Source organism: Dermacentor silvarum, chromosome 6, assembly GCF_013339745.2.
Source record: "Dermacentor silvarum isolate Dsil-2018 chromosome 6, BIME_Dsil_1.4, whole genome shotgun sequence".
Classification (NCBI taxonomy): Eukaryota; Metazoa; Arthropoda; class Arachnida; order Ixodida; family Ixodidae; genus Dermacentor; species Dermacentor silvarum.
In genome coordinates, this window is record NC_051159.1 from 167,539,797 (window position 1) to 167,550,103 (window position 10,307).

Consider the following 10,307-nt stretch of genomic DNA (forward strand, 5'->3'; position numbering starts at 1 on the left):
TTTGCGAATTCTTGCGATAAAAAAGGAAGAAAAAAGATTTCTAGACTGCTTTTTAGTTTTAGTTATGAACTAAGGGCAGGGTCGTGTATGTGTGTTCATGTATCCGCCTTGTGCCCTCGTCTACATTGCACTACATAAGCATTCCACGATTGCGACAACCTATCAGTATGTTTTCGCAACAAGTACATCATATTTTTATAATCTTGAGAGTATGGTGTTGGAAAGTGATACTGGCTGTGTTTGGCAGAGGGATGCCTCGCTACTCTCTGTATGCTTTGCACCTTGCCAGAATTTGCATGGATAAAATTTTTTTTTTTGGTGACTTGCATCTCCTTCAAGATATAACTGATCACAGGTTACCATCGTCGAATTGACTTGTTCTTTTCTCCAATCTCATAAAATTTGTTTTTATCTTGACCATCATCATAGCCACTGAGTTAGCAATGAAGAAACTACTTCGAGCGCAGAATCATCTGTTTAATAAATTCAGCTATGTAACATCAAGTTTGTATTATAATTAAAGTTTCTTCTATGCAAATAGAGAAGCGTTATATATAATTCTTGTGAACAAAAAGAGGAAAGCATCACCATACCGAGCACTGTGACCTGCTCTGTGTACCTGCAAAGCTTTTCGGTCGCAAAGCTTTCCAACTTGGTCTACGAAGTGCCGCGAACGCCATGAAATATTTCTCCCTGCGGAGAGTTCTTTGCATAATACATTAATGAAAAGCATTACATTTTTGTACTGAAACCATGCTGGTGGAAGAAAGCCTCTCGGAATTTTAGGAATACAACGTTTCATGAAAGCCGAAAGGTAAAATTGTGAGTTAATGCCGTGATAAATGCGGTGTCTTTAACTACCTGGAAGTGAGCGGGAACAGATGGGACGTAAACGCCAATGAAAGCCGAGAGGCCGTGGCAGGGAGTCCAACATGCCAACCATTCGCCTGTCGGGGGATGCCTCGGCAGCCGCTTCTTTCATGCAACTCGCACTGAAAGTAGAGGGCGACGTGCATTTGCGGCAACAGAGGCCGCGCCATCGCAGTTGTAAAGCCTCGACGCGTGAACGCTCATCTCATCGAATTCGCACGGAGATGGCGCACCCGGCATCTAGCAGCATGTTGAGATGGCGGTCACGTCCGGGACGCTGTGTGCACAACGTCTTCTCGCGAACCTGGAACCGGTGGTGCAAACCGAGGTTCACACTTCCATTTTCGCAGCCTCGGTGAACACGTGGGACCGGGGGAGCATGGTCGATGTCTGTGTTCTTTGCATTATTCCCGGGCATCAGAGGCGACGGTTGGTGTGCATGGAGCCGTGGTAGGGCCTCCTCGGGCTTCCCGGCTGCGAGGCCTTGCCCTGTACTGAAGTGACAGTTTCTTGCCGGGCGGCCATTGATGTCATCAATCATGAGCGACCATGTTCTTCCCCTTGATGTCCCCGTTGTCTCCTTTGAAACGACTGAGCAAGCTTTTAAGTGCCTACGCGCTATTGTACTGCATCGAAATGGCAAATGGCGCAAGCTCGCTTCACCCTTAGAGAATGTCGAATGCGTGCCGGACCACAATTTAAGCTTTGTAGAAATTTTTACTATGGGTAACCTGAGACAAAAGTATTAAACTCACAAAGACGAAGCGGGCTCTCAACCACGTTTAGTTGCACGTCTCACTCACTCTTTTTATGGACAAAGCTCGTCAATGGTGCAAGACTAAAATGGTCATTGCGAACCACCTGAACTCTTTCGAGGATGCTTAAAAAAAGATGTGACGCCAATAGAGAGAAATAGAAGAGGGGAAATACATGGAGGTTAACCAGACACAAGTCCGGTTTGCTACCCTGCTACCCGGAAGGGGGCATAGGGATGAAAAGAGAGAGGAGATAAACAGAGCACAGTAGCGAGCACATTTGAAGGTTTGCACCAAGTCTACACACGGTCGCCAAGACCTATCGACTTCAGGTACTGCAACAATGATTTCGTCGCTTTCTGTGCCATCGACGCGTACGGCCATGGTCCAAGAATCTTCATTTCCGAAAATGGTCTAGAGTCCAGCCAGTTCAATCGTGTCCGGAGAACTTTACGCTCGACGTCGTACTGCGGACAGAGACATAAGACGTGTTCAATCGTTTCTCTGGTTCCACAAAAGACACACATGGGCGTATCCCCCATTCTAACGCGGAACGAGTAGGCCTCTGCAAATACCACCCCGAGCCAGAGGCAGCACAATACTGTCGCCTCAGAGCGGGAAACTTTTGATGGCACGTGTAGCTTTAAGGATGGGTCAAGTCTTTGAAGATGACACTTCGGGAGGTTGGGAGAAGACCAATATTTGTGTGCCATTGCTCTAGTCACGACACACAACGGATAACTTATCCACGGATAAGGGGATTAAAACTAGTCGGCCTTCCAGATGGGCAGATCGGGCAGCCAATCATCCAAAAATAGCTTTGAAACAGATGACGCTGCTAATAATGAATGAGACCTACGGGGACAGAATACACATCTATACCGATGGTGCGGTCTCATCTACAAGCTCTTCAGGTGCCGTTGTCATTCCGGCTACGAAAACCACAATCAAATTCAAACTATCACACATGACAACATAAATGCGGCGCCAAAGACAAAGACCAAAGGGCATGTTGTGGTGACGTATTCGTCATGCTCATATTTCGCTGAGTTTGTTTCTTCATTGCGCATGTGTAGTAAACTCCTTATATTGATATCTATGACGGAAATAATATTTAGTTGAGAGGTTACACTTGTTACACTTGGTTACATATCCTCTCGTCTTTGTCGGTCTTTGGCGCAGCATCATTCCTTAAGCATTTTGAACGAACCCGTCCAACAAGTTATTATTGAGCTATCTTCCGAGTATTTCTGTGGTTGTCAAGATCAGAATTCGCGAAGTGTTAGTCTACATCTTTCTAGTAGACTTTTTGTTCCTATGGCACAGCTGCGCTAGCATAGACCTGCTACTGCAGGACTGGGAACCACACGTGACGCACCAGTGCCCACACAAGCTTTGTTTTCAAGCGGAGTGTGCATTTGCGGTGAACGCTTAGCCTCATAAAACGCTTTTATCCTGGGGCAGATGGTGAAAGTAGGTGACTTTTCTGAATTAGTGTATTGATTTCTATTCCTACTGCTCATGTAAGTGCAAAACTCCTTTCAACGGCGCCACAGTGGCATCACTGTTTTATATTTTACTCTTCTTTATCATGACTAGAGCAAATGGAGTACGCGAACGAAAAATGATACAGCACAGGCGCTATCTGGGCTATCTTCCATAAACGCCTACCAACTGGCGCCCTTTGCTTCCTTGCCTCTTAGTTTAGGTGTCGCGTAACTAGAGGCTTGGAGCGCCTTTGCGCCAACACTTCACCCGGATTACCGAACACCCCTTCTCTTGCCCTCGGCGTTCATTCTCCAGCGCAGTTGTTATGGCGCGAATTAAACGAACATTCCTCACGCAAACAGCATTAAAATTCCTGGGCGCACCCGCACTTTCTTGTTGTGAAAGAAGGAAGAGCCTCGTAAAAAGAACGAGAGAGAGAGAGAGAGAGAGAGAAAACAAAAACACGCAGCTATTACTTTGCGCAGCCAAAGCCCGGTCATGGTGTTTGATATTATTCCTTCTTTTCCTTTCTGTTCAGCACCTGGTGAACAAATTACCTTCCTTTGGAGAAAGAGCGGGGATGTCTTTGATGGCCCAACAAAAGCCGCGACCGAGCCTCTCATTCTTTTCTCCTCCATCTCTTCACTCCCTCACCTGATTATTCGCTTTCGAGGGCGTCTAAACGAGAAACGTGAGAGAGTAATGGAAAGAGCTCGGAATGACTGCATGGCTAGACGCCCCATGGTAAATTCGAGAAATTTTGTTTTAATTCAAGTTGCGCCTTTGATAAGCTGAGTTTACGCTCAAAGAGTCAGCTATGCCTAGCCTAGTGAGCCTTCAACGTCGATGATACGCGGTGCGCGCTTTGAATCATAAACCATTTTGGGGCCCGCTTCACATTAGTCAAATTTTTGGAAATTTCTGCTTCAAAGGTATCATCTTTTTTTGCCGTGACCTTTTTTTGCCGTGACTGCGGCCTGTGCTGCGGTACCAATTCTCTTTAACAGTTTGCAAACCTGGTGGAAAGTTTTGTCCTCGATGGCTCCTTCTTTCTATATCTTCCGTCCACCGTACGTTTTTTTTTTTTCGTTTTTTTTAATGTTGCAGGCGTTTCTGTACAACAGCTCATATTTGTAAAGTTGTAAACATAAGAACAGAGCTTCGTCACTCGGTTGTATGCTTCACCAGTTTTATTAGCACAGCTATGTTAGCAGCACTAAAATAAAGCTTATATCAATTCACTGTCATAAACGACAACCTTACGATCCGCCGCGGTGGCTTAGTGGCTATGGTGTTGCGCTGCTAAGCACGAGGTCGCGGGATCGAATCCCACCCGCGGCGGCCGCATTTTGATGGGGGCGAAATGCGAAAACGCCCGTGTCCTGTGCATTGGGGGCACGTTAAAGATCCCCAGGTGGTCCAAATTATTCTGCAGTCTCCAACTACGGCGTGCCTCATAATCAAATCGTGATTCTGGCACGTAACACCCCAGAATTCATTCATTAACAACCTTACATACAGGCAGGCAAAAGAATAGCAGGAATTATAGAGCTCTTGTAAATGCTTTGTGTTATGAAAGATGTCCTCTGAGCCTGGACTTTGAAAACACTGCACAATAAGTACTACGGATAAAGTCGACGAATCACAACATACCAACAGTAAGCCAACATTTATTCTGATAAAGAAAGCAGTTCGTATAACAGAGCGGTGTCATAAGAACAGGAGCTTGATAACTGCGATATATGACATATTTTTTGGCGAAGAACGCTTACAATAGACAAACAGTTCTTTCAAAGCAGAAACCATGTGTATCCGGCATACGTTTTCTTTGAAACTTGCAAAAGCACTCCATATCACTTTACCCATATAAGAACGGCGCTTTTAAAATGCCACTTTACGCACCATTATTAGGACAGCTCACGAAAGTGAGTATCTCCTGTAGTTTTCTTTTTAACCTTCAGCTGCAGGTAGATAAAATAGCCATCGCTAATCACAATGCCGAGGATACATTGGCTCAGCAGGACGAATAGTGATCGAGCTCTTCAATAGTGTGGCTCTCAGTGTTATCTTCGCTAAATAAACGGCTGAAACAAACTCTCATTCTCATACGCCAGCCGTATTGGTCGTGGCGTCAACAAGTAACCCATCACAACATCAGTGGCATGAAGCCGGCTTTGTGAATGATGCTTTGGGCTTGGCCATAGAGCTGACGAAGATTTGCTTTTCGTTTGCCAGTATTTCCATGTTATCTTTGCTAGGTAAACAACAGAAACCAAGAGTGAGAGTTCCTGATATGAGCGAGTAGCAATGAACAGAACGTGATGAAGTTGACAAACAACAGGGCCCGTTTCTGGCCATTTCTCCAAGTGCTGTTCGTCGCATTGTTTTCCTGCTGTAAACGAGTACACCGTTATCGCACCACTAGCCTCATGAAAGACACTTTACGCATGAAGAAACGGCTTTGTACGACTGGCGCTGGCACGTACCTGGGTCGAAGCCGAAAATAAAACAGGAAATGGGTAAATAGTAGGGTACGTTGGTGTCTAAAGCCTTTTAATAGCGAAGAGCGTAAGGAGGTAATGTCTGTTTACGTGAGATGCAGTGAAGCATGCTGTCCGTTCCCATAAGCGGCTTCCTATTTCTATAGCGAGCTCCTGAAGCTCTTCCTCCGCTTACATTACTAGTTTTGCTTTGTAGCCTTTTCTACACTCGATCATTATCTTCTGAAAGCCACTGATGTACACTCGCAAATGAGCTTTGTTGCCTCGAACGCTGAAGTCGGTGACAACACTGTGCGTCTGCCTTTTCGCGTCACGCTTTCTGTTTTGAAGTGAGCATCTGTTAATACTGTACTCTACGCTAGGGATCCCCGCCGTTTTCTACCTGCAACAAAAGGAGAGTCATCATGACGACAACAAAATAGAATATGACACTTTTTTTGACAAAAAGACGTCGCAAGCATTGTCAGATCTGAGACCTTCCTCTCTGAAATGCAGCGCTTCAGCCAAATGCGTTTTAGAAATGTTTCTACTCTTTCGTGGTATTTGTGCAATTTTTGTCTGAGTAATAAATACCATAAAAGCTCCACGTCAGTGCCAATGAAGCACTGGCGATAGAAGTACTCCCGAGGCACTTGTTCCTATTTGTACCGCAATGCTCGAGGCAGTCTTGAACCGGCAACAGTAGAAGAGTAGTGAACGAAAAATCGCAGTGTAGTCACTGTTCGCGAGACCATCGCCTTCTCTACAAGTAAAAAGGAAGTGCTGTACAGCACTTGACTCTCACGCAACCTCTACAAATAAGTTGTAAAGGAGCAACGATTTGAAAGAAGCTAAGCAGTACTGGAAGCCATTTACTGTCAAAATGTGTAGCTTCTCAAAATGTTCTATATGTACTAAATTCTTTGTTTGCTACGTGCATTAATAATCAAGCAATCACGCAGGACATCTGTGAGAAGAAGGAACAACAAGAAACAAGTGTTTATTATTTAACTGCTATCGTCCTTCGTAAAGACGTCTCTTTCCGTCTTCGTCCGCATTTATAAAAAGAACGATGGCCTTATTATTATAAATAACTTTCCATTATCTAAATGACATGTATATAAATGACATGTATACTCTTCAGTTACCGTAGTTTGTCATATGGAGGAAACCTCGCCAAGACGACGTCTAAATGGCTTTTAGCGAGTTCTGCTTTCTTTGCTTCCACGGCACGAAGCCGGTCTTCAGTTTCACAGAAGGGAGCCGTTCTATAAACCATCGAAGGGGTAAGTCTACTGTGCTACCATCCTACTGTAAACATTGAGTAGAAAGGCTCCTTGTGAGCACGCATTTTCGGTGCATCCATACGACCCGAGTCGGTGTTTTCTACAAAAACAAAAGCCATTTTCAGCATAACAAATCGACCAGATGAAAGCCTTTCGTAGCAAAAATAGTCCTGCATTCTGAAAAGTGGACGTTCATTTAGCCGGGGACAGTTAAGGAGGTCTCATAAAGGAAAACAGTCATTTTAAGAATTGTCGCAGCGCGTTGAGGCCTAACCATTATAGTAATGGTCAAACGGGAACTTAGCGCTTTTGATGTCGCCTTTGTTCGAGCTCTTTTTTACCCTGGCATTTTTTTCTGCTTTTCACTGCAATGAAGTTTTTCTCTCTTACATGCCGTTTCAGTAATCCCATTGAAAACCCACAATTTCGAGTTCAATAACGCCTTGCGACCAATAGCTGCTCGTTGGTGGTTATGTTTTAGGGGCGCCAGTGGTGGTCTTTGTCCTCATTGTTGTAATCATGTTTTCTTTGTGTTTCTGTTAAGAGCAACGCTTACCTCGAATCCCTATTATTAAAGACATGAGAAACTCGAGAATTCTCTCATTTGGCTAGCGCTCGACTGATATGGAAAAATATAGTTGCATTCAAAGTAAAAGGCTATATTTTAGTAATTTTAAGAAGGCATTTACTCTTTTATTTAGGATATCAGTATATTTACGTAGGCTACAGAAGATATAAAATACTGAATAACTTGAAGAATCATCTTTACAGTATTGTGGCTAGCGGGCGACTTTCAAAACCACATTTAGGATGTCATTGGATTACAAAACAAGCACAAGGTGGGTGGGAATGGTCCAAGCAGACGACACCTCACCATAGGAGGAAAGCTCTGCCATGCTCTAAGAACACTAAGTTCGCCAACTTGTTTTAGCACTTATATTTTCATTGTCTCTTGTCTCATTTTATTTTACTGGTTTAGTGTTTTTCAAACCTCGTGATTGATTACACTCCAGACAAGACTAACGTCACTTGAACATGTAAGCATGTTTTCCTTCTGTAAAAAAAAAAAAAAAAAAAAAAAAAAAAAAGGCAATTTGTTAAGCTGGCTTCGCCGCGTTAAAAAAATTGTACTGTCAGGGCATGCTTTACAAGATGTAGAACTCGCTGAAGATGTCGTAATAGAGGCAGCTTGTCAAGTTGGCTTCACCTTAATATAGTTTGTGCAACAGCAGAGCATGCTTTACAAAACGCTAGACACCAATACTTGAATATCAGGTTCACCCACTTTTCCTAAAACTGTCCTCCAGACTCTATTTCATCTCAGCTTGAGAACGCGGATATCAGTGCCATCACTCAAGCTAAGTGTTCACGGTGTTTTTGTGACATTCCACAGTGATTCTAAGCTGTAAATGTTGCAACCAGCTGATCAGTGTCTACGCTCGAATGCACTGGAGAAAAAGCGTGTTGTTCGAGCGACTCCGTGTCAGTGGAATGAACTAGAAGCATCATTAAAGCGCAGTGGCTTTGTCCGACGCTTTGTCCCACTCGATGACGTCCACGAAGGCGTTCATGTCGAGATCAGTTTGCGAATGCGGGGGTCGATCTCGCATGTCCAGTTCGTGGCCCGCTGCGTTGCCAAGGGTTAATTGCTTTCTGTGTCTGTGCAGCTCGGTACCAACCTGTTGTCGACCCATGCGCCTGGTGTTATTTCGGTGGAACATTCTTTTAGACTACATTTTTGCTTCAGTTCTACGTTCGTGCGCTCGGAATTTTGTCACCCTTGTGTTCTATCCTCGTTCCCTTGCGTTAACTATCCTGACTGACAAACCAATTTTTGTACTGCATCAACAACGCCTACTCTCACTCGTCTCTATCGACCCCCTACCCCCCCACCCCCTTCCTCTACCAATCAGCTTGCTCTGCCACCCACGTATAATTGCTCACGAGTTAATCGAACGTGACCGTTTATGTACCCGTCCTCGTTTTTGTAACCCTGCTGCTCACAACGCTGATCAAGCGACGCGCATGAAGCCATCCAATGGACGTAAATTTACATACAATGACGTTAATACGCGTAAATTGAAAGCTACACAAAAACTATATTTTTGTCTAATTGCACCAGACTGGGACAAAAATTGCACTTGCTCTAACCGGTAGAAACATTAACATTCATAAATGTGTAATAAAGACTCAAGCCACGTTTTCTTAAGCGCTTGTATTTGTTGGTATATTCCACAATTTGAAACTCCGATCTTCGAGCTAAGTCTAATGCACAAATGTGAAAGAGCTTTGAAATTACCATGTCAAGCTTCATAACGAAACAACGTGACTGTTCGTTGAAAGATGTCGCTGCGGCATTTTAAATCTCTCTCATTCGTTGCCGGAAGCGAATTCAGTGGGCTGTCAGTGGGCTGTCAGTGGGCTGCGAATGTCAGTGGGCTGCGAATGTTTTATTACGGAATACGCTTTCGTCTTGTATAGTCATTTATTCCTGTCATTTGCTGGGAACTGCTAAGCTGAATACTTAATATGGGTTGTTTCCGGGGTTCTTTGATAGCAAAATCGCAAATCTTCGCGTTATTTTCTACGATGACTATTTGACGAGCTGTGGAGTAATCTTCAGGAATTTAGCACGGTGTGTAATCGTTAGAAATAACTGGTTGAGGAAAACACGCCAATTAACGTCCAGCGGTGAACGTCCAGCAGTAAGAAACCAATGTCCTCAAATATTATTATTTACTTTTGTTTCCTTACATAGCTATAAACATAAATGGCACTGAAAAATCTCGTGGCTTGCACACTCATGTTCCCATTATGTTTATACGAGCAAAGTAGGTGACTAGTCTGAGTCACTCTATCAAATATGCACATGTAAAGTTGGCGGTTAACCTTCTGAGACGTGGTAGAAGATCAGAAACGCTTGTTAGCCTCTCCCACTTAGCCCCAATCTAATAATCTTCACAATGTATGAACTTTTGACATTGGCTGCTGTTAGCACCTTTAAGTTAAAAAAAGCTATAGTTCTCTCAAGAACCTCCGTTTCTTGTTGTTATTGTTGTGGTTCATTCTGTTGTTGTTTACAAGAAAGATGACGTGTTAATTACAGCATCCGTATAGCGCAGTGGTCTGTAAACGAAAGTTGGTTCTGAAAGAGAAATCTGCATTCTTTTATCGCAAAATGTGCCCAGCCGCGTGCCCGTTTGGCTTGTAGCCTTCTTTTCCTTCTAAGGCGACAGCCGAACGCTGAAAAATGCGCCCCGGTTGGAGTTGTGCCGAGCAATCCCGACCTAAAAGAGCACACGCTAGGAGCAGAACAAATAAACAATGATAGCCTCCACGCATAACAAAATGCATGGTGGGAAAAGACAAGAAACCTGCGGCTTTCTTCTCTGTTTCCGCTCCTTCTTGTGGTGAATGTCCAAAGGGCC